The sequence below is a fragment of the Rhamphochromis sp. 'chilingali' genome (genome assembly GCF_963969265.1).
Source record: "Rhamphochromis sp. 'chilingali' genome assembly, chromosome: 9".
NCBI lineage: Eukaryota > Metazoa > Chordata > Actinopteri > Cichliformes > Cichlidae > Rhamphochromis > Rhamphochromis sp. 'chilingali'.
The window spans coordinates 31,811,894-31,838,558 of record NC_137936.1 but is presented as its reverse complement, the minus strand read 5'-3'; positions in this window follow the sequence as shown (position 1 = coordinate 31,838,558).

Sequence of the window (26,665 nt, the reverse complement as noted above, 5' to 3'; positions counted from 1 at the left end):
TACATTAACCCCAGACAAGGACCTTCAAAATAAAACAGGAAACATGACACTGACTGAACTAAAGACACAGACTCGCATGCACTGCAACAGAGGGAACAGAGACGTGGGACCAGGGCAGACACAGACACTGACTGGACACGGAGATATAGCAACTAAGGATACACAGAGACGCGAACTAGACAAGGGAATACAGCTGACAGGGGAGACAGAGCAACTAGAGAAGACAGAGACATAAACCATAAGACAGAACTCAAAGAAACCAAAGACTAGAAATTATAAATATAATAAACTCAAAAACCCTGGGTCAACGACCCAGGCATCCTAACAGAGGTCATTTGAGATGTTGAGATGCTGAACCTCATCTCTGTACGCCGTTGCTGCTGATGAGTCCAACCCCGGTTGTGTCGTCAGCAAACTTGATGATGTGGTTAGAGCTGTGTAGGGCGGTGCAGTTGTGTGTCTGGAGAGTGAACAACAGTGGGCTGAGAACAGCCCTGAGGAGCTCCTGTGCTCAGTCTGATGGTGCTGGAGATGTCACTGATTCGGACAGACTGAGGCCTCTCTGACAGGAAATCTAGTATCCAGTTGCAGAGAGAGGCGCTCAGTCCCAGCTTGCTGAGTTTCTCAAACAGTTATTGGGGGATAATGGTGTTGAATGCTGAGCTAAGGTCTATGAACAGCATTCTGACATAAGTGTCTTTCTTGTCCAGGTGGGAAAGGCAGAGGTTAAGTGCAGTGGCAATGGCATCCTCAGTCGACCTGTTCAGCCGGTATGCAAACTGCAGCGGATCCAGTGAGCAGGGGACGTTGCTCTTCACATGTGCCTTGACAAGTGTCTCAAAGCACTTCATGATGATGTGGGTCAGGGTGATTCGACGGTAGTCATCAGGCAGGATACTGAGGATTTCCTTGGCACTGGGATGATGGTGGTGGACTTTAAGCATGCTGGGACGATCATCTGGCTCAGCGATGAGTTGAAAATGTCTGTGACGACATCGGCCAGCTGATCAGCGCAGTCGACCTGGGATGTTGTCTGGTCCAGCAGCTTTCCGTGGGTTGACCTTGGTGAAAGTTCTCCTGCAGGCAGAGCTATGGTCTGGTTGGGGGCGTGGCTTTCTTCGTTTGTGTGTTGTTCAGTGCATCAAACTGTGTGTAAATAGGGAAGTTGCAGTCCGTTTGGCCTCTCAGGGCCACCGTATAATAGAGAGAAAAGCCTGTCCTTTTGCTGAACCTCGGCATCAGACAGAACAATATAACTTTTGTTCTGGTTGTGGAACACTGGACCAGCTCTTTATCCTCTCAAGGATCTTTGAAGGTGTATGGGTTTTTGCTCAAACAGTCTACATATTTTTTGCACATTTGTAAAAGGCATTTGATCACGTCCCTTGGGTTGTCCTGTAGATCAGCGGTCCCCAACCTTTTTTGCGCCACGGACCGGTTTATGCCCAACAATATTTTCCCGGACCGGCCTTTAATGTGTCGCGGATAAATACAACAAAATAAAACTAGTACCGGTACCGAAAAAAAGAAGATTTATTCATAACACATGTGAAAAGACCCAGGAAAACCGAGTAAACGATAAAAACGATAACAAAATAACGCTGAAAACCATACATTTCACACCTGAGCCTCAACTCTCGCGACTCACGGACCGGTACCGGTCCGAGGCCCGGGTGTTGGGGACTGCTGCTGTAGATGGCACTTTGGAAGTGTGGGGTATGAGTCGTTTTGAAACCATACTAAGAACTGGGTTCATATTGATAGCAATAAGTCAGACCTGTTCGGTGGAAGTTGGACTTTGCTTGGGCTGACTCAGTGATTATATTCATAAATTTAATGAATTTCAAGGTGAATGGGTCTGATGCGCAGATAAGACTTGCATTCTAGATCATTTCGAGCCAGAATAACAGCAACCACATCCAGTGCTTTTGAGCAATTGGGGTGCCGGTGTAAACTTACCACTGGAGACAAAAGAGGCGAGGGGGAAGGCATGTTCAGAGGAAGTGAGAGAGAAGGAAAGGTAGGCATAGGGACTTTAAATATAGGGACACTGGCTTGGTAAAAAGAGAGATCTGGTATGATATGATATAAGGATATGATATCTTCAACCTTTCCCTCTCTCTGTCTGTAGTCCCAGCCTGCTTCAAAATGGCCACCATCGTCCCTGTACCCAAATCCTCCACCATCTCCTCATTGAACGACTGGCGACCTGTAGCCCTGACCCCCATCGTGAGCAAATGCTTCGAGAAGCTGGTCAGGGACTTCATCCGCTCTGCACTACCCGACTCACTGGACCCTCTACAGTTCGCATACCGCCACAACAGGTCCACCGATGATGCCATAGCCCTGACACTACATACTGCCCTGTCACACCTGGAGAAGAGAGACACGTATGTGAGGATGCTGTTTGTAGATTACAGCTCAGCATTCAATACCATCGTTCCCTCGAAGCTGGACAGGAAACTGCAGGATCTAGGACTGAGCAGCTCCCTCTGCAGCTGGATCCTTAGCTTCCTGTCTGACAGACGCCAAGTGGTCAGACTGGGCAGCATCACCTCATCCCCCATCACACTGAACACTGGTGCTCCACAGGGGTGTGTACTGAGCCCTCTCCTGTACTCACTCTACACCTACGACTGCACAGCCACTAACAACTCCAACATCATTGTGAAGTTTGCGGACGACACTACAGTGGTGGGTCTTATCACCAACAGTGATGAGACAGCTTACAGGGAGGAGGTCAGCGCCCTGACCCACTGGTGTCAAGACAACCATCTCACCCTCAACGTCGCAAAGACAAAGGAGTTGATAGTGGACTTCCGGAGGTGCAGAGAAGTACACACCCCCATCACCATCAACGGCGCTGCTGTGGAGAGAGTGAGCAGCTTCCAGTTCCTGGTCAGTACACACAAACAAAACAGTGAAGAAGGCGCAGCAGCGCCTCTTCTTTCTCAGGAGACTGAAAAGATTCGGCATGAGCCCCCGCATCCTCAGGACCTTCTATCACTGTGCCATTGAGAGCATCCTCACTGGATGCATCACCACCTGGTATGGCAACAGCACCGCCTACAACTGCAAAGCTCTCCAGCGAGTAGTGCGGTGCTCAGAACGGATAATTGGAGGTGAGCTTCCCTCCCTCCAAGACATCTACAGGAAGCGCTGCCTGAGGAAAGCGGGGAGGATCATCAAGGACTCCAGTCACCCCAGCCATAAACTGTTCAGACTGCTTCCATCAGGAAGGAGGTTCTGCAGCATCCGGTCCCGAACCAGCAGACTGAGAGACAGCTTCTTCCACCAGGCCATCAGACTGCTGAACACGTCATAGACACCTCAGCTTCACTACTGGAACTTTAACATTATGCACTCCATACTGTACAGTAATGCCACTGTTTTGCACATGTCTCACTCTGTATATTTTTATATATTTTATTTATTGTTTACTCTATTTAATTTGTAAAATATGTGTATACACACACACACACACACACGTAGAAAAATATTTAGTATACACATCCAGAAATGCATATACTATTATATATTGTACATATATTTATTAGTTTCAGATGTAGCCATTCTTGTATTTTGCTTGTTTACATTATTGTATTTTGCACAACTCTGTTGCTTGTGAAGCTCGCACACAAGAATTTCACTCACATGTACTGTACCAATCTACCTGCACATGTGATGTGACAATAAAAGTGATTTGATTTGATTTGGATGTAGATATATTGTATTTGCAAGAGACCAGGTAGAAGGGAAACAATGCACAGGGGAACATTAGTAAATTCAAACTCTTCTACTATTGCTTCTTACTATAGATAAGAAGAAAATTTGATATGGATTGGATGAAAGAGCGAGAGTGTTCTCAGGGGGAGAGAGTGATACCTTTAGCAGGCATATAATAGAAGAGAGGAGATGAGGAGGTGTGGATTATAATTGTTGTTAAGGAGAGAAATGCAAAAAAACCCCAAAAAAACCCACATGGTAGCAGATTTAGCGGAAGGAATCAAAATGACTATGGTGAAAATATATTTCAAGAAGACAAAGGAACATAAATGAAGGGAAGTACACACAGGTGGATTATATGCAGAAGGTTCAGTATGAAAGAGGAGCTGTGGTGACCCTTAAAGGATCGAGGTGTAAGAAGATGAAAAAGAACAAGAAGAAAGGAGATTTATATTGCAGTATATAATAATATTATTATGGACAAATTTTAAATTGCAGGACTGAATTTGTTTCAACAGAGGCAAACACCATGTCTTTGTAATACAAGTAATGTTTTTAATAAGGCACTACATACCCTGTTTCATAGCACCTCAATTTTCAAGTCCCACTGAACTTATTTAGTGTCAAGGTTTGCTGTGTGGCAGGCAGGAAATGGGACCCAATTGCAGGACTCACGAGATGGAAAAATTAAACTCAAAACGCAGCTTCATTTGCTGGCGAACTTGAACATGAAACTAAAACTCAAAGCATGTAGCACTAACCAGAAAAACTGGGGAAACTTGAAACAAAACTGAACAAAGAACTAGACGGTTACCAGAAACACAGAGGGGAAACCACAGCACGACAAGGGTACAACACTGCCAGAGAGAAACACAGGGCTTAAATACACTGAGTGATAAGGAGGAAATAAGCCACAGGAGGACAGCACGGCTGGGAGTGATCAAACATAACAAGACAAGGGGAAGCAAAACTGGATACATTGCACGCAGGACTGAGACTATCAAAATAAATCAGGAAACATGAGACAGTTCACAAAGATGCAGACATGACACTGAGAAACAGGCTAAATATAACATCAAGAGAACTTAAACCATGAATACAATTAACAAGAAATATAAATTAAACACAAAACACTGGGTCACACCCAGGACAATGACACACAGCATAAGAAATCTAACTTGAAACATTGAAAATGAAAGGTTTTTATCTTAAGAGATCCTTAAAAGAGCCTGACATGCAGTTTACAGATGTTAAGTGTCTGTTGAAGAGTTTACAGTAGATTAGAAATGTTTTACAGCAGAATAGGAGCCAAAAAGAAACAAATTTAGGATATTGCCTCTTGGGCTATTGAGCCTTATACTGATGTTTGCTTGGTTGGACTATTGTTATTTGTTAAGCTGTCCCAAATGTTATGTTGTGTTAAGGTCCTGGATTTTGGACTCCTGAATCACGTAGTTATTAAGAATTATGAAGTACTCTCTATCTGGTTATGATCTCTATATTCTGGATTTTCCTTACTTAATCTCATTGTTTTTGGTTCTTGTTTTCTTGCTTATGCGTACGTTTCATTTATTGATTCTAGTTCTATGTAACTTCCAGTTGATTCATGGCCTCCTCTCTTAATCCCTTTCTCTTTTGTTTCTCAGTTTGATTCAGGTCTTTAGGATTCTTAGTCTTTAGTTTCTTCTGTTTTCTCTTTGGTGTTTTTTAGTTGTTACTTGATTCCTTCCTTTAGTTTGGTCTAGACTTTCTGGCATGCCTTTCTGTTTTGTTTCGAGCGTTTGTCACTGTGTTTCATGTTCCTCTGCAATGCTACTCCCTGTTTTATTTAAATAGACATTTGTCTTTTGCGCCTTGGTTTTGGTTTTACTTCCCCTGGCCTCGTCTGGTTCAGCTGTGTCTGGTTTCCCAGGTGTCTCCACTCTGCCTTAATTACCTTTCTGTATTGTCAGTGTGCTTGTTGTCTGTTTATATTCCTACCTTGTATGTGTTCTTGCTTTATGACTGCATGTCATTTTATGTTCTGAATTTACCTCAATAAAAGCTTTTCTGTCTTTTAACTTCAGCCTGATTTTGAGTCCTGCAGTGGGTCTTCTTTTCTACAAATTGTGACAGTTTCCCTGAGGAGCCTTCAACTGATTCAAAAAGTTCCTGTGAGAGTACTGATAGGAACTAGAACAAGAGGTGATACTCTTCCCATATTAGCCTCTCTTCACTGGCTTTCTCGCATACAAAGCCCTGAATGATCAGGCCCCATGATACTTTAAAGAGCACATTAATCCAATAGAGGATCTTGCTCTCAGAGTGGAAGCTTAATTGTGATTTCTGGAGTTTCCAAAAGTAAAATAGGAGGCAGAGCCTTCCACTTTCATTTAGCACTTATTCACAACGCTTTTCTCAAGGCAGTTTTTTTTAAAGGCTCCTATGTTGTGAAACCAGTTTTAATTCAGGCAACAGAAAGACTATGCTTTTAAGATTAAGTGTAAAGCTGTCATCTTTGATGAAACTTAGGCTATGCTCACACAGCAGGTCTGCTCAATTCCGATTTTTTGATCAAATCCGATTTTTTTGTCTGCTTGTTCACACTACAAATAAAACGGGACAGCAAACACACTCTAGTGTGAACCTTCAAAGCGGTGACACTCAGTGTGACCCAGAGCAAACAATATTGTTTGACTGATGGCCCTTAATATAAAGACTTCGGACTTTACGTTTCCTAATTTTTACAGTTTACAGTAGATTAATTATTAGGTTATAACCTAATAATTATCCTTATTGCTGTTTTAGAGAGGAGCGGTGCTTCAAAGGATAGTTGCAGATTTCTGTCAGATTATACAGTACAAATAAAATGTTCACGTTGTCTTCCCAACAGTTTCACTGACATCTACACGGGACGGCCAGGAAGCGTTCGCGATGTCTTCTCGGGCGCTTCTCCGGCGCTGATAATTGGCGTCTGTCTTGTGTCAGTGACGTAAAAGACGGATTTAATGCGACTTGACCGTTCACACAGCAGTCGCTTTCTAAAACATCGGATATGTATCGGATTCAGTACCACATACGAAAATGACCCAGATCGGATTTGTGCCGTTCACACTGTCATACCCTGATCAGATATGGGTCGCATGGGGTCAAAAAAAATCGGATTTGATGCGCTTTTGCCTGCAGTGTGAACGTAGCCTTAGTTATGCTGCATTAGATTCAGGCTGCTAAAGGACCTCATTGTTCCCTAACTGTTTCTCATGAAACGAGATGGGCGTGTTCTTTGATACCTTTATTAATCCAGGATATGCTCTGTGCTATTCTTCCATTAGGCTACGTTCACACTGCAGGTCTTAATGCTCAATTCCAATTTTTTGATCAAATCCGATTTTTTTGTCTGCTCGTTCACACTACAAATAAAATGCGACAGCAAACGCTCTCTAGTGTGAACGCTCAAAGCGGCCCGCATGCGCAAAAGAAGATGTCACACACAACGCGCTCTGTTTAGACCCAGAGCAACAGTATTGTTTGACTGATGGCCCTTAATATAAAGACTTCGGTCTTCACGTTTCCCAATTTTTGCTTTAAGTTATTTTGTTATTTACATAATAATGTAAATAACCTAATAATGATCCTTATTGCCGTTTAAGAGAGGAGCGGTGCTTCAAAGGATAGCTGTAGATTTCTGTCAGAATCTGCAGATTATACAGTACAAATAAAATGTTTACGTTGTCTTCCCAACAGTTTCACTGACATCCACACTGGATGGCCAGGAAGCGTTCGCGATGTCTTCTCGGGCGCTTCTCTGGCGCTGATAATTGGCTTCAGTCTTGTGTCGGTGACGTAAAAGGCGGATTTAATGCGACTTGACCGTTCAAACAGCAGTCGCTTTCTAAAACATCGGATATGTATCGGATTCAGTACCACATACGAAAGTGACCCAGATCGGATTTGAAAATATCGGATTTGCGCCGTTCACACTGTCATAGCATGATCGGATATGGGTCGCATAGGGTCAAAAAATCGGATTTGATGCGCTTTCGCCTGCAGTGTGAACGTAGCCTTAGGTACTGAAGTCTATCCCGCTGCAATAGTTCCATGGTAAGCGATTGTGTAGTTTCCTTTCATCCACAAGGGGGCGGCATCGTGCTACTAGTTTGCAAAAGCCTTTCCTTGCACAGTCCCAGATTCATTTAAAACTGCACTAATACGAAAAAAAAAATCAAATACAACTAAATAAAATAACAGTACTGCTTTTATCTGCCTTCCCTAACGTTTTTAAACAGTAAGGTGTTGTGTTATTGCTTTCTGGAGAATGTATGTTTATGTGAGCCTAAAATCCATTATTTCATTTTCAAAACAGACACCTAAAGGATATTTGGAGAACAAAGCTTCAAAGAGTCTTAGTCAGGAGAAGTTACGTTTGAAATGATCTTTTCTCAGATGTCATCATCACCCAGGCTGGTAAGGGGCGTTTTATTTAGCGTCCAGGAACTAGGTAAATTGTTTCTGTGAAACAATGAAAATTCCTGAAGTCAAAGGCAGTGTGCTGCTACTTCCTCTCTGGTCACTCCTGTTGTGTTTGCTTTCATGATTTTCTTCAAAGACAGCGTAGACCACCATCCTGATGCCTTTTTGATTAGTTTTTTTTTTAAATGCATGAAAGTGCTTGGGAATGACGACAGAGAGGCCTTTAGCATCAAAGTTTGCTTATTAGTTCAAGAATTAGTCAGTTTTCTCCTCATTGTGTCGAAGTTCTCAGATTTGTCGCGCTGCTGTTTACACAGCACAGATGACTATTGTGAGGAAGGATATTTAGTCTGATTCAGTCCCAGCAGACATCCACTCCCTGCTGCACACAAACTTCACAGAAAAGGATTACAAGCATCCTGTAGTTAGCCCTCTGCAACTGGACCCTTAATCATGATGTGGCTGAACTACTATTGTTCGTATTTAAACTTATTATTAAAGAGTGTTGTGCAATAAGAGGAACTCTCAAGTCAGTATGAAACAAGAACATGTAGCAGGTTCACTGTCCACTCACCCAGACTTTAAACAACCTCTTGACCTTTACAGTTGTTTTTGTCAATGTATAAAATGATTCATTACTCCTTTCTGGCATTGTGGAATATGTTTAGAAGGATTTTCTTTGTAAAATGTCCTTTTCTGCTCTGTCACCTCCACTTGAGAATAGCTGCATTTATTCTCCCTGTATTGATTTTCCCCCCTCCCCATGGCTCTTTAAAGTGGCATTACTGGACTTACAGAAGCTTAAATTGTCTCTGCAGAAACTGAATGACCAAACACACTCATTACTTCAATTCTCGCGCACCCGATCAGAATAATAGGATTTTTGCCATCAACATTATGACACGCTGGGTTGTGTGCAGCGATGTGTGTGGAAGAACAAGGGTCCAGTGTTTTCCAGGGTTCCTATTGCAAATTAGCAGTCCATCAGCTGTTTGTGAGGCTTGCCTTTTGACTCAGCTCACTTTCATCATTTTCCCTTGTAGATGAAAACCAGGACTGCCAGTTCCCACAGAAACAGCTAATATTGGGATTGAGCTATGTTAAAAAGAGAAATATAAACCAAAGTAAAAAAACAAAACAACAGTGATTTAATGTGATAAGTTTACTTGCTTGTACTATGATACCATCTATTCTAATAATAGGAATTTCAACATCATGATATTTAATGTGTCACTGCTTCAAGTTTCCTGGATAAATGACAAACAATTACATTAAATCCTGTAAAAGCATTTTCATCCTGGAATTCCACTTAGAGATTAGAGCCCAAAGGCCATTTTTAAGTCAATGTGATCCTGGCATAGGACCTTTCTGTGTGTTAGTATGTTCTTCCCATGTCTGTGTGGGTTCTCTCCAGGTTCTCTGGCTTCCTCCCTCAGTCCAAAAACATGCATTTAGTGGAGTTAGTGAGTCACAGCTTTTGATTCTGGATTGCCCATAAATGTGAGTGAATGGTTGTCTGTCTCTGTGTTAGCACTGTGACAGTCTGCGTGCCCTGCCCCTTACCCAGTGACAGCCCCAGCCTATCCTTTGATAAATAGAAAAACATTTATGGTAAGTAACAAGTGAGCCTTACTCAAGAAATTTTAGTTTTTCTATCTTACAGAAAGTCTTACGAACAAACATTACCACAAGCAATGGAGGAATAAATGTGGAGCCTGATTTAGAGGTCTTGGCTTTTATTATCTAAACTGAGTAAAACAAGAATCTTTTGCAGGGATTATATTAAGGTAACCACAGTGGCATGACTGTCAGTCATTCCTTGCTTCTCAAGATGAAACTTCATGTCTCATTGTGAAAATGGCATGCCAGTCAAAGGCTGCCCAAGACGTCACAGACATAAATCACACCTAAAAAAAGAATCAGTGCCTGAGGAAATGACGCTGAAAGTACGAAAGAGAAACTGCTCATAAACTCAACTTGCTCTGAAGACGTTGAAAACCTTGAAAAGGAAGCCAAAAATACCCCCTTAAACTCAATATCAATGCAAACCTTTATTTCAAATAAAGAAAAATGAAAAAAAAAAAAAGGGGTGAAAAAAGAGGTACATCCTCGACAGGTTACTGGACATCTGACATCAGCCTTTTTTTAAACTTAATTAGTTTTCTGACTGCATTTTTTTTAATTGTATTTATTTATTTAATGTTTTAGAAGGATTATAAAAATCAAAATCACAATATTTTTTTTATGATGATGCAAGAAGAGAACAGAAGCAATAAACAAAACTAGTTCCCTTGTAGACTGGCAGAGCATATTAGTTTGAATAAACCCAAATATGGCTGTGAGAATCAGTTTCTCCCTCTTCAAACTAGCCAAACCAAACATGATACTGACTGATTGAAGATTATTATTATCTGCAAAGAACATTGCTTTCTCTTTTCTTGTGTTTTTTGTTTATGTGTGTGTGTCTGTCTAGTTAAGGTTAACTAAGGTGTGACTTAAAGAGGAAGAGTAGGCGGGGCATGCAAAGAGCCACTGTAAAGCTTGCTGTAGTTTGACCTACATTCAGGCTTGATGGTCTAACAGGAACTAAGTCATGTTAATTGAATAAGGAAACTGACATACTGGTAAAATAGAGTTCACATCTGCTTTATGACATCCACTTCATTTACAGTATAGTTTATTAAAAGCTGCAGGTTACTGACACAGTGTCTGTCTGCACGCACACATTTTCTATTTCCAGTAAGGCAAAAAAAAAAAAGTGGGTTAAAACCACAGGGGCTTGTGATCTGCACAGAGGTAGATGGTGAAAACAAGTTTCAGCAAGCTGGTAACCACTGAGTGAGTCAGAGAGAAAAAACGTCAGAGTGTAGATGAGCCTGAGTGCACGTATGCCATGAATGGCTGAGAGAAGGAGAATTGAAAGAAATGTAAAGAAAAAGGAGTCTCAGTCACTGATGTAATGAATTCAGTGGAACCACTGCAGTTCTTAAGAACTGTAAAATGTCATGTTGCATCGCCATTAACACTCAATGTTTCTTTGGAAACAAAACAAACTGTATCATACTAATATGATAAACCAGACTGAACCTCTCTCATTGGGCAAGAAGTTTGTTGCACAGCTGGTTGGAATACAACTGTAGACTTTTACATTTCAATTAAAACTCAACACACAGATGTAATCCAAAAGAAAATGAAAGGTATTCACAAGCTAGCTGAGCAACTGTTCAGTCTCAGACTATCACAAGTGCTGAATCTATCAATAATGTTTTGCTAACATAAATGTTAGTAACAACAATACTTTTTTTTGTTTTGAGTATATTTAGGTTACACCAGTTTTAATGAATAAAGCTGTTGAGAGAGGAATTAGTAATTAAAGAATCAAAAACCACATCAGAAAAAGAGAAAGAGTCATATGTGTGATTCATGGTCACATGAGAGGAAGGACTAAACCGGTGTAGTCCTGAATTGGCCGGCCAATCCAGCAGTGCTAGTTTACTAATGCTTTAATAATGCATTATTATCCTCAAGCTCATGTGACTTCATACTCTTATCACCAAACCAGATCACAAATTGCAATTAAAGAACAAGATCCCTTCACAGCACCCCAACATGTGCTGTAAAGTTGAGTACAGATAATATGGATGGTTCCTAAAGCATGATTAATTTTGTTCTACACTTAACATTTTACTGTGTTCTGTTTTTGAATTTTTCTTTTTAGCAAGATGAATGTAAAATGTAAAGCAGCACAATATTTTTTATTTTCTTCCTTTAAAAAGATAATTTTTATTAACAGATTTAACAAACTGCCCAATTATGTGTCTTTATACTTCTGTAATGAAAGGTCAAAGTATGAAAATGAGAACCGTGAGGTAATTACCTCTAGAGATGACCGTGAACTAAATCGCTAACTGCGTGATTTGTCAGAAGGTGATAGGGAGAGCAAAACTCCCTTTCCTAGACAAGACTGTGTCCTTCAGGAGGGTCTATTTGAGACTTGATGTGGACTAAACTTCCACTGGAACAATGTCAACATTTTGGAGATACTTTGTAAAACAGGAACAGCATGTGATTGTCACAAATTCAGTTTCCTTAATGATATCCCACCAAACACCAGATGCTATGAACATTGTGTTTTTGGTGAACCGTGGTCTGCCAGTTGTGATTTTTATTTACATTTAATTCACATTTGGCGCAAAGACACACACACACACACACACACACACACACACACACACACACACACACACACACACACACACACACACACACACACACACACACACACACACACATAAACCTAATTTAATCACACCTAGCATAAAATAATTTAAAAAGATGTCAAAAATAACGTCTTAAACTCTAAAAAAGTGAAAAAGAAATATTTTCCAGTTATTGAAAGATGCGCCTTTGTTGTCTGAATTTGGTTGAAACGTAAGACAATGTTTTCTCAGAACATTTAAAGAACAGAAAAAAGCACAGCTGTCCTGTTATCTTGTATCTTGAGTATCAGACTTCGTTCTTAGGCTTGGGCGTCCTGTGATAATGCAGCAGACAATAGCCCAATTTTATTACACAGTAAATGAGCAAAAGAAGATTTCTGAAAGAGACAGCAGACTTGCATGTCCTCCATATTTGGCTTCAGTCCCTTCTTACCTCATTTGGCTCGAGCTGCAGACCTCAGAGATGCTCCAGTGAATTTTTGTAAACAGGGCAGTACCACGCTAATGCAATGTGACATTCTGTTTTTCCATTTTGCCCAGTTTTGGAGGCAGCAGAAGGAGTGACATTTTTATAATTGAACATAATGATGGAGGGAGTGGAGACTGGATTCCCACTTGAGATTACTGTATGCCCAGTTTCCTTGGGCAGTGTACACATTTGAACGTGTCTTGTGCTGCCACAGAATTGATAGAAGAATAACGATCTCGTATCATTATCCACAGCTTCTTTTGCTCTTCTTGTACGTGTATGTGAGTCTGACTCTTGAAAAATCTGAGCAGGATATATTTCTGGTATTTCTTTTCTTGTGGACCTTGAGAATACAAAGTGGGTGTCCTGACATAAGCACATGCATTAAACCGACAGTAGTGGTTACTGGTATAGGAATCCCTCTTTAACCAGTGAATATACATTAACTCACACAACAGATACACAGTGGAAACCTAAATGCATTAACCAATAACTCTGGGTAGTGTAAATTTCAGACAAGGTGTTACAATGGTAGAAGGGTCATGGGAAAGTTTACCACTAAACATTCACGACAAAGTGTAATGTTTCACACTGCCCCCCTTTGTTTCTGGCTGCTCAGTCACTCCAGGAGTAGATACATTTAGCATCCTCAGCTCTCAGTCCCCTCTGCGGACCTCACGGGCATCTTATTGGGGCACCAGGGGTGCAGAGTTTCTGAGCACAGCAAAGAATGTAAAGGAGTGTGTCAGCGAATTAGCTGAGCGCTAGAGCCGTGTTTGGCCTCTTGCCTGCCACATGGTCAACTGAGTTTCTGCAGGGGCGCTGGGCAAAGTGCCAGAGCCAGTTACAGTGAATCAAGACCTTGTTAGACTTAGGTGTGTTTTCAAAGAGGGAAGCGGTACAATAGAGAGAAAAAGAATGGGTCTTTGGTCCTTGTGTCGGGATTCTGGCTGCTTTTGAGCCAGCCGGTTCATTCTGGTTAGTTTTTGTGTCGTATTCAGCGACCACAGTGCCAAAGACTGAGAAATACTGGAAGCTGGTATTTTTTTGGGCTACTTTACATCTTCTAGTTTGCACAAAACTGGCATGAAGCACTACATTTTTAAGTTAGTAAAACATTATCAAAAATGTATTTGATTAAATAGCAGTTAAACATATTTCTGCATTTTTGTAATGTACCCAATTTAAATCTGACAACATAAGGCAGAAGAATTAAAGTATGAAGTAACAGTGTGACCTATTCCTTATAACAAATACTATGAGGGGCCAATATGTAAAGCTGATAGGATTGAGCATTTTAGTTAAATGCTACGCACTTAACTGTAATGTTTATTTTTTTGCCAGATGCAATCTTTTGTTAGCCAGTCTGCTTTATCTGTCAGTTTCACAACCTCTCAGGCAATGGGTGAGATGAATGGGACTGAGAGATGTTAGAAACATGCCAACTGTTGTAAAGGCAACCGTGCACTTTGGCACACTGCAACACTCTGTTGTCCATAGCCTAGGTGAATGTTAATGCAAGAATCACATTTTTACCACGCCTTGTTTGTGTTAGTGTAGAGACATCTTTTAAAACCAGTTTATCAAGATATTTGTGTTGCTACACAAATGCTGTTAAAATCACATGTAGACATTTATAATTATTTCAGTTATGCTTTTTTCCAGGTCTACATTTACTTCTCTATAGTGCTGTTTGCAATCACAAGACTTTCCAAAAAAAGAAAGAAAGAGTTGAGCAATCTCTGGACTATGGCCATGTTGTTTCGAGATCTGCATCAGTACAAATATGTGCTGCTGAAGTCTTCTCAAATCGATCTTGTAAACTGAGTCACATATATATATACGTACGTGTGTGTGTGTGTGTCAGAGGATTATTTGTAAATTATTATAATGATTTCTTCATAAATGTCATCATTTGGGGTAGACTGTTAGAGAACTGAAAGGTCTCTGGGGTGTTTTACTTGTTTACTTATTTTGAGTCATTTGTTTTGATAATGAATGAAAACAGTTAATCTCCTTGACCCTTGCTCTGCAGAATGTAGCAAATGTTGCATGGTTGTATTATGAAGTGTTTTCAGCAACAAAATAATACATACATCTCTCGAAAATATGGATATTAATGCAGATTTACCCTATGCTGTAAATAGCCATCATAAGGCTCTGCAGAGACTCGTCCAAGAAAGTTATTCAGAAATGCTGACAAATGTCTGAAGACAATGCTTTTCTTTGTATTGGTGAAGTAAGAGCTTATCAGTCTTGGAGAAACAATGTGCATGTGTTCTCAGTATGAGCATTTCAATAGTCCACACTGCACTAAACTGAAACACAGGCACTGATATAGAAACTTTTGGAAAAAGTCACTTTAAAACATTGATTTTTGTTTTGACAGTAAATCTTACGCACAAAATTTTGTGCCGCTGCAAAATTCTTTTAGGCGTCATCTTGAAAAAGGTGGTGCCGGAAGCTCGTTGCAGTAAAGATTTACATTTTAGGCAATGTCTATTTATTTATTGTAGCCCCCCCCCCCCCCCCCCCCCCCCCAAGGCACCACAAAGGAGACCTAATTAATCAAACCAGGTGATTTAACAAATGCAACCAGCTTTGTTTTTCATATTTGACAGAAACAAATGTATTTGTTTATCAAAGTAAATGTTTAGCGGTAATGTAAATATCATTAACAGGAAAGTTATATAAAGCATAATGAGCTCTCACTGAGACTGATCTGTATTTGTTCTTAAAATGTTTGTAAAGGATTTCCAGCAGACGGATCCACAAATGATTCAGAAGAGGAAGTGTTACTTTATGATGAAATATCATAAAGAGTGTTGAAACTGAAAATATTTGACGCTAATTCCAGGAACGGGGGACCTGCAAATCTGAGTGCCCTCTTCCCAAATTCACCTCAAATTTTTAGGATTGACAGGAGAAATGCGGGGCCAAAAACAATAGTCTTCACATTTTAGACTTCTTTGATGAACGTAAATCAGTAAGTGAGCAAGGCAAGAATCCATCCATCCCTCCATCCCTCTCACTTCTTCAGTTCAGGATTGTGTGAGCCCTGGAGTCTATCCCAGCTACTATAGGGTGAGATGTGAGACATACCCACGTCTGTAGCAGGACTACCACATAGAGACCAACAACCATTTCCCCTAACATTCACAACTTTGGCCAATTTGGAATCACCAACTAATCTAACCTCACTAACTGCATGCCTGTAGGCTGTGGGAGAGAGAGAGAACACACGCAGACGTGGCGTGACCATGTAAATGTTCTGTAAAGTAAATGCCACACAGAAAGGCTCTGTCTAGATGGTGGATTTGAACCCAGGACCTTCTTGCTGTGAGTGCTAACCACTGGCCTTATAAATAAGAGTGTACCACTGGCCGAGTCTACAAAATGATAAAGCAGACCATCTAAACAACAGTGGATAAGATCTGTAATAAATCTCAGTTCTCTGTGATAAACAGTATACAACACATTCATATAAGCACTGAGGAGATACATGCATATAGTTAACCTCACCCTAAGCCAGCACTAACATAAAACTGTGTCTTTTTGTCTCAACCGGCAAACACGACTTGATTCTAAATTTAAAAACAATGTTTCAGTTTGAGTTTCAGCATCAGTATGACTGTTAGGAGCAGAAGGGTCAGTGTAATCTATTATAATACTTACATTGAGACACTAACCCAACCTTAGAGCGTCAGAGTGTGGTAACATGCAAAAGGTTCAGCGGTTTTGATTTAACATTCAAGAAATTCATCAATTTTGTCAGCATATAAAATAAGTTTTAAACCACACAAGCTATAAAAACCCGATCGTAGCTGACAAACAGCCTGTTTAGGAGTGGGTGCAGAGCGGTACATCAAAATGTCATCAGCATAAAAATTAAAGTTTGCTCCTGTGACAGAGATTGACCGATGATCAAAACTGCTTATACATAAAATAAATAGCAGTGGTCCTAGAATTGAACTCTGAGGCAACAGGCTTTACAGCTCTTTGCATCAATGATGCCACAAAGCAATCACCTGACTTGTGTGTTGCCAACTACTTACCAAAGACTTGGCAGTTGTTCTTTACTAAAGTAGAGATGAGAAGCTCTGCCAGAGAGCAGCTCAAGCCAATAAACTGTGGCAATGGCCCAAGCCCTCACAATCAAATGATTTGTTAACTGCTGATAAGTGAATGTAACATTTGTAACAAGATTACTATCTCCTCCTTACACATGTAGCATTTTCAGCTGTTAATATTAATGGAAGATCATTAACGACAGGTAACAAATGAAATTGAATCTAATGATTTTAAACATAAATCAGGGTTTCAGATTTTTTTCCCAGTCATTTGAATTCCATCTTGATTATGTAACATAGTTAGTGTTAATCCCTAAAGTTGTATAATACCAACATGAATACAAACAGTGGAAGCAGGCTTTACAAAACCTATGGTTCTCACTCCTCCTCTCAGCATGTTTGCTCCCACCAAAGTGCTTGCTCATAGGGGGTCATATGATTGTTGGGTTTTTCTCTGTATCTATTATTGTGCAATCTACTGTACAATATAAAGCGCCTTGAGGCGACTTTTGTTGTGATTTGGCGCTATATAAATAAAATTGAATTGAACTAAAGGTTAGAAGAAAACATCAGTGAATATATGGCAACTTAAACACATTATCGCTGATAAATTGCATGACTTATTTAACATGGAGTTTTAAGACAAAAGAACAAGGCTTTATATTTGTGGCTTTGGCTGATGCTTTAGGAAGCTAAAAAGAAGAATTTGTCACAGAACCTTGGCATTAGGGTTCTTTTTTACAATGCCTCCGGTTTCACTTCATTATTACTCTTTTTAGACATTAGCTGTACTAGCTTGGCTTTAGGGAAGGCTGTGTATATGTTTGACACTTTGGTTCAGACTAAACTACTAAACGCCTTGCAGTTAAACAGCACACACACATTCAAAGTTCCTAAAAGATAAGGTGATAGTGCAACCATACCTTGATCTTACCATTAATCTGAGCATGTCATTTTGGCAGGGGCATATTTTATGGCTTTTTTGGAGAGTAGATGGTAGATAGTAGAGAGTGGCAGGAAACTGCAGGAGAGAGAGGTGGGGAAGGATATGTGACATAAGGGCCCAGCTGGTAGTCCTCACTGTCTGCTGCATTTACAGCTGCATTAACCACCAGACCAAAAAATTGCTTCATTTCCTGTCGTTGTTTCAGTAATGTTCTACAAATAAATTAAAGAAATCATAAACTTTTTATTTTTTGTTATACCAGAAGGACTCATTCTGATCCACACATACTAAACAGCTGCATTTGTATTTTGTATTTCTATTAAGGGACAAATTTGATTGATACTGTGACTTTAGACTCTGTCACGTTGACTGGTTTTGTGTGTCACTTTCCACACTGGAAATTCCCTTACCAGGCTTTACATATTATTAAAATGAAGACCGTTTTTTTACTTAAGATTTTGTGAAGTGAAAAGGCCTCCTAATAGCACTATGAAAACAATCAGTGTGGGATTGTTGTCAAGAAATTTTCCTGCATATGCGAATGTTAGCACCCACCAAAGTTATACAGAATATATATATATATATATATATATATATATATATATATATATATATATATATATATATATATATATATATATATATCAAATTCAAATTCAAATTCAAATTTTATTTGTCACACACACACAACCATACACAGTATGACATGGGGGTGAAATGCTTGTAGCTGTGCAATGCCCGACCATTAAATGACAGAAAAAAGTTTTACAGTATTTACAATTTACAGGTTACTACAAAAATTTACAAATTAACTTAGAAATTTGCAGTATAAAATGTGCAAATAGCAGAAAGAGATTATAAAGATTATAAATTATAGGAAGTGTGCATAAAGAAAAAACAGAGTGCGTGTGGTGATGTGATGTGTGTGAGAGTCCAGTCTATAGGTCCCTCATCCTATTCATGTAGCCCCTTCCGCCGGGGTTCCGCCACTGACATAAAGACAAGAAAGCTCCTTACCATGCATGGAGGGTTTCACCCCAAGTCCAGCACCCTGAGGCTGTATGCTAAGCGGAAGGAAGGGGGCCGGGGACTGGTGAGTGTCAGCACCACAGTCCAGGATGAGACAACGAACATCCAAGAATACATTAGGAAGATGGCCCCAACTGACCGAGTGCTCAGTGAATACCTCAGGCAGCAGAAACCCAAGAAAGAGGAGGGAGACGAGGAACCATCATGGAAGGACAGGCCCCTGCACGGTATGTACCACCGGCAGATAGAGGAGGTGGCTGATATCCAGAAATCCTACCAGTGGCTGGACAAAGCTGGACTGAAAGACAGCACAGAGGCACTAATCATGGCAGCACAAGAACAAGCTCTGAGTACAAGATCCATAGAGGCTGGGGTCTATCACACCAGGCAAGACCCCAGGTGCAGGCTGTGTAAAGATGCCCCAGAGACAATCCAGCACATAACAGCAGGGTGCAAGATGCTAGCAGGCAAGGCATACATGGAACGCCATAACCAAGTGGCCGGCATAGTGTACAGGAACATCTGTGCCGAGTATAACCCGGAAGTCCCCAGGTCAAAATGGGAGATGCCCCCAAGGGTGGTGGAGAATGACCGAGCTAAGATCCTGTGGGACTTCCAGATACAGACGGACAAAATGGTGGTGGCTAACCAACCGGACATAGTGGTGGTAGACAAACAGAAGAAGACGGCCGTAGTGATCGATGTAGCGGTTCCGAATGACAGCAATATCAGGAAGAAGGAACACGAGAAGCTGGAGAAATACCAAGGGCTCAGAGAAGAGCTCGAGAAGATGTGGAGGGTGAAGGTAACGGTGGTCCCCGTGGTAATCGGAGCACTAGGTGCGGTGACTCCCAAGCTAGGCGAGTGGCTCCAGCAGATCCCGGGAATAACATCGGAGATCTCTGTCCAGAAGAGCGCAGTCCTGGGAACAGCTAAGATACTGCGCAGGACCCTCAAGCTCCCAGGCCTCTGGTAGAGGACCCGAGCTTGAAGGATAAACCGCCCGCAGGGGCGTGCTGGGTGTTTTTATTTATTTATTTATATAAAGAATCTGACTAAAAAAATGATTAAAGAACAATTTTACCCACTTTTGTCCACAAATAAAGGAAGCCTAGCTCACTCATTGCTGCATGTGAAGGACATCAGCTGTGATTTAGTATGCATACATTACTTTTTCCAGAAATAAATGTACTGATGTGTCTCTCTGTCTTCCTTATCACTTGTGTGTGTGCATAGCTGCACATACTCTGCTCTGATGTTTTGTCTGCGCCACGACACAATTATGTTTTAACACTGTAGTGCAGGGGTCCCCAGTGGCCTCATGAGAAACTGGGACTGTTGTGGTTCACCAATAAGCTTATAAATATAAAAATTATTAAATTAAATTGAGCAGAACTGAGTTCAACTTACTGGTGTGACTTTTCACAGCAGTCCTAATGTCTCGTGGTGCCTTGGGAAAAATAATTGCCCACACCCACAATAGAGGGTGAATAGCACTACCTGAAGTGATCCAATTTAATTGTGTCAAATCACCCCCTCACCTGCTACAACCAAGGAGTCATCCTGTAATGTGCTTCAAAATTCTCCCAAAGAAAGTCTCTTATCCATGGAGCCCAAGGTTATTGATATAGTTGGAGAGCTGTTATTGGCATAATGTGCAGGAGTTTTCTCAGGTGGAGCGGTGGTTGGGCTTAAGGGGTTAAGTATAACCGCTGTTATGAAACAGAGGCTCCATTGGAATGCACTGGAAAAATATAAATCCAGCAGGCATGGCTAAATAACTCAAATGCATGTCCTGTTGACTGTAGATATAACCTACTATGTTTCCTAACAGGCCTGTGACAACACTGTGGATAGGTTTATCTATTTTTCACTGACAGATAGTGTTTCAATGAGAATGACTGAGTGTGTGCTCACAAATAGGTTAGGTTATCAGTCACTGCTGATATGCACAGCACAATGGCGATTAGCCAAATAGATGTCCCAGTTTTAGACGTGCTGCCCTGCAGCTGCTCAGGTTTCAGTGTTTGGGGAAGCGTGATGGAAGTGGCAAGGTACTGAACTGAGGGATCATTGTAGACTCTGGACAGCTGTTATACTTTATGTGTGCAATGTTAGGGTAAAGCCAGCTATTGTGTGACTGAATGACTTTCCTGTTCTGTGCTAACAGGGTGATGTAACTTGCACGTAACTTTGGCTCACATGTCCTGAAACAAATTGTTTCCCACTGTTATGTAATCGATAAAGTGAAGATATGTAAGAAGAAAAGTCCGAATGTGTAGATTAAAAAGTGTGTGTAAAAACTTTCTCTTTATCTGAATAGGGTTATTGCAGCAATGTATAAAAACATGACTGTTGACTAGTGAAAAATCAAGTCGGCTCACAATAAGGAAGCGAACATTTTGATTGGATTATCAGTTTAGTCAGCGTTAATAGGTCACCAAATTCGGACAGATTTTCGCTCCTCGCAGAGTTTCGTCTCTATAAAATGCCACTGCAGTCTCTTACCAGTCGCTGTTACAACATTTCAGTCTGGAACAAAGGGGCGGACCAATGTTGTTGTCCCTAGAGACATGCTGGTAGCATGGCTAAAATAAGTAGTCCTCTTTGCACCAGTTCCTTTGTACATTTCACTGGACTGGTTGTACCCATGGTTTTGCACGCATCGCCTCAGCGGTTAATGATACCACGTACAGTCTCACTCATGGGATTCAAGGGATCTCTTCCAACTATTTGAACAGAACAGTAATAGGCAGAGCAAAGCATTAGTTGATTACATTCCAAATACTTAGAAAGATGAATGACAGGTCAGCCGGTAGCCATGGCCTAGCAGTGCTTTCAGTGATGAGCCAAGGGAACGGTTCAAAAAAACCAAACAAGTCCAAGTCTATAACTCTTTAGCAGCCAAACAAAAGCAAGGTCAAAAGGAAGGTCACTCCTTTGTAAAAATCACCAAATTGGCCATAAAATCACTGGCCTGTGATGTAAATATCTAGAATTTAAAGTTCATTTAGTTCCTGAAATGTTTAGATGATCTCATCATTATACAAGATTTAATTCAATCAAAAAATGTATTTTGTTTAATCTGCAAGGCACCAAATTACAACAACAGACATCTCAAGGCACTTTATATTATATATTAATATAAATAAACCCAATGTAACAACAACAAACCCCTCAACAATGCTGTGTGAGCAAATCCTTCCATTTATCTTTCTTCTTACCACTCATCTGTCTAAGGGGTGGAGCCTCGGTTGGGAGGAAGGGTACACCCAGGTCATCTCATCAATTCATCACAGAGCTAACACAGAGAGACGGACAAAAACTCACACTGATATTCACTCCTAAAGGCTGATTTAAAATCACCGGTCAACCTAAGATAAATGTTTTTGGACTGTGGGAAGAAACTGGAGACACACAGAGGCCCCAGCCAACCACGGAGTTTGAACCCAGAACCTTCTTGAATTGAGCGAACAATGCTTACCACTGCACTGCTACTGTAGCAAGGAAGAACTCACCTTTAACAGATCAGCTTCAAGAGGAAAAGTACTTGGGGCGGGCAGCTTTCTGCCAGGTATGGGGAAGCGCAACAGTGAAAATAGAGATTACAAAACAGACAAAAAGACTAAAATTTAATGATACGCAAAAGTGGCTCATGAATAGTTAAAGGAGAAGAAAAACACAGGAGTTCTCCTGGCGGCCTGGGACCAGAGAAGCTGTAATGTTAAACTTTATTATTATTATTATTATTTTTAAAAAGAAGTTTTAAGCTTGTTGTTACAGATGAGAGAGGGTATCTTTTTCCTGAACCCAAACTGGGAGCTGGTTCCACAGGAGAGGTGTCTGATAGCTGAAGGATCTGCATCCCAGTCTACTGTGGAAAGTCTAGGAACCTCAAATAACCCTGCTCTCTTAGAACAAAGGGCTCGGTTGGGATAATATAATATGATGGGTACTGGGACATATAGGAACATTACTCTTGAGGATTTTAAATTTAATTCTGGATTTTATAGGAAGCCAGTAAAGAGAAGCTATTATGGGAGAAATGTTATTGCTCTTTATTGATCTTGTTTGCATGATCGCCTTTAAAGCAGGAACTTCCTAATAACAATATTATTCAGGAGAAAGAAGGCAATTCTTAATTTAATTTTTTAATGTTCAAGTATATGAAATGTAATGGTTATAAAATATTACAATTTTTAAAACTGTTTGTAGTGACCTCAGTGTTCACAATATAACCTTTGTGATGTGATGTACTGCTGTGACCCCACGATGAAAGAAGGCCTTTGAAGCGTTTGTGTTTTGCTTGAGCACAACGCAGGGCGTGCAGATCAGGAAGCAAATCTGTTTTTTGATAGACCTCAGGCCCAGGCTCTGGGGAGTGTTGATATTGCATCTTTTTGTTCTGTTTGCGTAAAAAGCTCCAGCAAGATGCAAAGTTTGCCGGACAGGCAGAGAGTCGTCCTGCTGTCGCATTTCCGCTAATAGGCTGGCCTGCTTATCTTTACGTGTCATCAATAACAGTATTAATACATCAAAACAATAAAGCAGACTTATAAATTAAAATAACATTTAAATGCAAATCACTGCTGATATAAAAGCTGTAATACTTTTATATTTTGTACTAGTCCTACTAAACTGGCCATCTTAGCCCAGACAAGACAAGGCGTGTAGCTGTAGTCTAGTTTTCGAGGTAAGGCCAGCTACCTGCAGTTCTAACATATGGATCAGTCAGGAACATAATATTTTATTAATGATCTTTTAATTATATATTTTACATAATTGCCATTATTCCCATGATAGCTGATAATATCCTCATTTCTAGCACTGGAACAAAACTATATTGCACTATAGCACAGTTCTGAAGTACTTTGCAATTAATAGCTGCTGTTGCATTTCATGTTCTACACAATGATTCATAAAACAAGCTTTTAAGTTACCAGACACTGCTAAATATGTCTTAAAAACACTGTCTTTGAGTTATTAGCAGTTAGTTAGTTAGTTAGTTAGTTAGTTAGTTAGTTAGTTAGTTAGTTAGTTAGTTAGATTAAATCAGGTAAATGTTCATTAAAAAAAGTAACTCGTATCTTCAGGGGTACAGTGGCTTGCAACTGGGATGGTGCTGCTGGTATACAGTTGATATGTGAACAGTGGGCATAGTGGTACCTATTAATGTAATGTATACTGTTATTTACTGTCACTAATTGCCCTAACACTAATACACTACAGAGACAGAATATCCCTTTTGGGAATATATACATACCTTTCTAGCTCTTAAAATGGTACAGTTAATTACCCTGGGGTTCAATAATTAACCCTATGGGGAATATATAGCAAAGGGGCCTTTAATGGTATAATAAGGTAATAAGGTAAGGCTTCAGAAGACAGAAAGTAATATCTCTAGACTAGAAAGAATCATGTTGCTTATCAGAAATTATTAGAACAATCAAAAATAGTAGCTTAAACTACTAATTTCAACATCTACAGTGGCAATACACTGCTTACACATCCAGTGATGTCATTTGTAATAACATACTGGTCAGAGAGACCACACGAGTGATTTGACTTTAAATGCATGTTGCTGCCAAAATGTATGTACTTTTACTTACGTGGGATTTTTAACAGAGGCCTTTAATTTGTAGTGGGGTATTTTTGCATCCCTGTAGTGGTACTTCTTCTACCACAGTGAAAAAAACAAAAAAACAAAAACATAACAGACAGTTTAGCAGAGAATACATTTTAAATTGTACTGTTAGGCACTTTGTTACTAGCAGCCTTATAACCCCTTAACAAACAAACAACTAAACCACATCTTTTGTTCTAAATTCTTTAGCTAAATCTATGAAAAATGCAAAAATAGCAGTCTGACAGGTATAAAACAGTATTTTGCACCAACAAAGTGATTCCCAGAGAGCCATTAGCTTAAAACTTGCCATATCTTGGCAAGGTGTGTAGGGTGTCTTAAAAGAAATGTAAGTAAACTGGACAAATGGAGGGCAAAAGAAGAAGTAGCAGACCTATAAAGCTATCTAGAGCAAATAAACAGTATCTGATAAAGTTGAAATTTGTCATCAATATATACAGAAAAGGTCAAGAAAGAGGCAGAAAAGTGACTGTCTATGGTCATCTCTAAAACACGGTAGAGGCACTATCATGGTTTGGGTTTTCATTTCAGCCAGAGGTGTTGGAGGTCTTGTTAAAAATGGGAGTGGATGTGAACTTCCACATACTTCCCCCCCATTACTAGCATAATGTAAAGAAATGAGGGTTGGCTCAAGACTTTTACACATTACTGTAAGTGTAGAGATTAATAAGAATCAAATTGGTTTTATGAGGAAGAAGGGGGTTTGGTCCTGTGTTAATAGAGCGAGGACAAAGATTCTCAAAGTGTTTGACAGAAAAACTGTGGGCTGCCATGCAACTGTAGGCTTGTCCTGCGGAGATTAGCACTGGCACAAAGGCTGGTGATGGACACTGACTCGTGAGAATAACAAAGCAGGAGAGCCTACATGCACAAGGGCACAGGCAAGCTCTCGGGCCTTCATTGCGACCTGGAGAACTTGATCCGCCCATTTATTCAGGTGAAAAATAGCTTCGGTTTCAATAGAGGTGCTGTCAGTTGCATGCAAGGGCAACAAATGGACCAGGCTGCAGGAGAAGACGTGGAAAGAAATGGACCAGATTGGACTTTATTGTATGAAAAGTAATGGTCAGACAGAAAGCTTTCATTTGCTTTCTTGTGGAGAGGAAGATGAGAACACTGATACCCGCTTCATGTTTGTGTGGTAAATACAGAGACAGGGCTGGCAGGCATCTAATAGTTCAGCACCAGTGCTGAAACCAGGCGGAAACAACCAGTCCCAAAACGACCGAAATTTGCCAACATTTTTATGAAGATTAATACAAGTTTCATGGTAATTTATGAAAATAATAGCTGACCTGCTTTTTTAGATTCTGGATGACATAACCTGTTAATTGGGCATGTATTTACAATTGTTGATTTTGACCTTTTCTTTTGTACCTCACTTTTGCCATAAATACATTCGAGCAGCAAGAAAAAAAAACTGGAATATATTTCAAAATGTGATATTTCTTTGAAACTGGTCACTACTTATGCCAAAGTAAGGAAACAATGAGGAAAAAAAGAGGAAACCGATTCTTTTGGCCATAACTTGAGGCTTCAAACCTCAAAGAGAATTCTTGGGAAAAAAAGATTAATAATGTAAAAATTCTTCCAGGAGGTTTATCCTCCTTTATTTTTTTTAATAAGCAGAAACAGGATGACACTCAGACTCCTTGTGACTGGCATCCTGAGCGTTTGATTTAGTGCACAATACCATCCTTCAGAACATTTATTCTTTGTTCCAGAAAAATGTCTGTTATTGTTTTTATTGGGCTTTCAAAGGATTTGCAGGTCAAAACCAAACAATAACAAAACTGTTCCATAACGTGTCATTTTTTTCCCAGCTGTCCCGACAGTGGTCCTTCCTCCTCTACAATCATGATTATTTTTTTTTACATTCAATATACTGGGACAGGATATCGGTGCCAACAACTATAGAAAGAGGCATGTGCATCATATGTGTCTTTGCTTGTACGCTATGCAATAAAGTAATTCTGGACAATGCGCTTTTGGAAAAGGAGTAGGATGTGTATTTGCTCTGCACTTTTATTAAAAATCCATATTTCAGTGTGTTAAAAAGTGGGAAAATGTCTTTGTTGTCATTGTTGAAGTGTTAGTGACAATGACAAGATT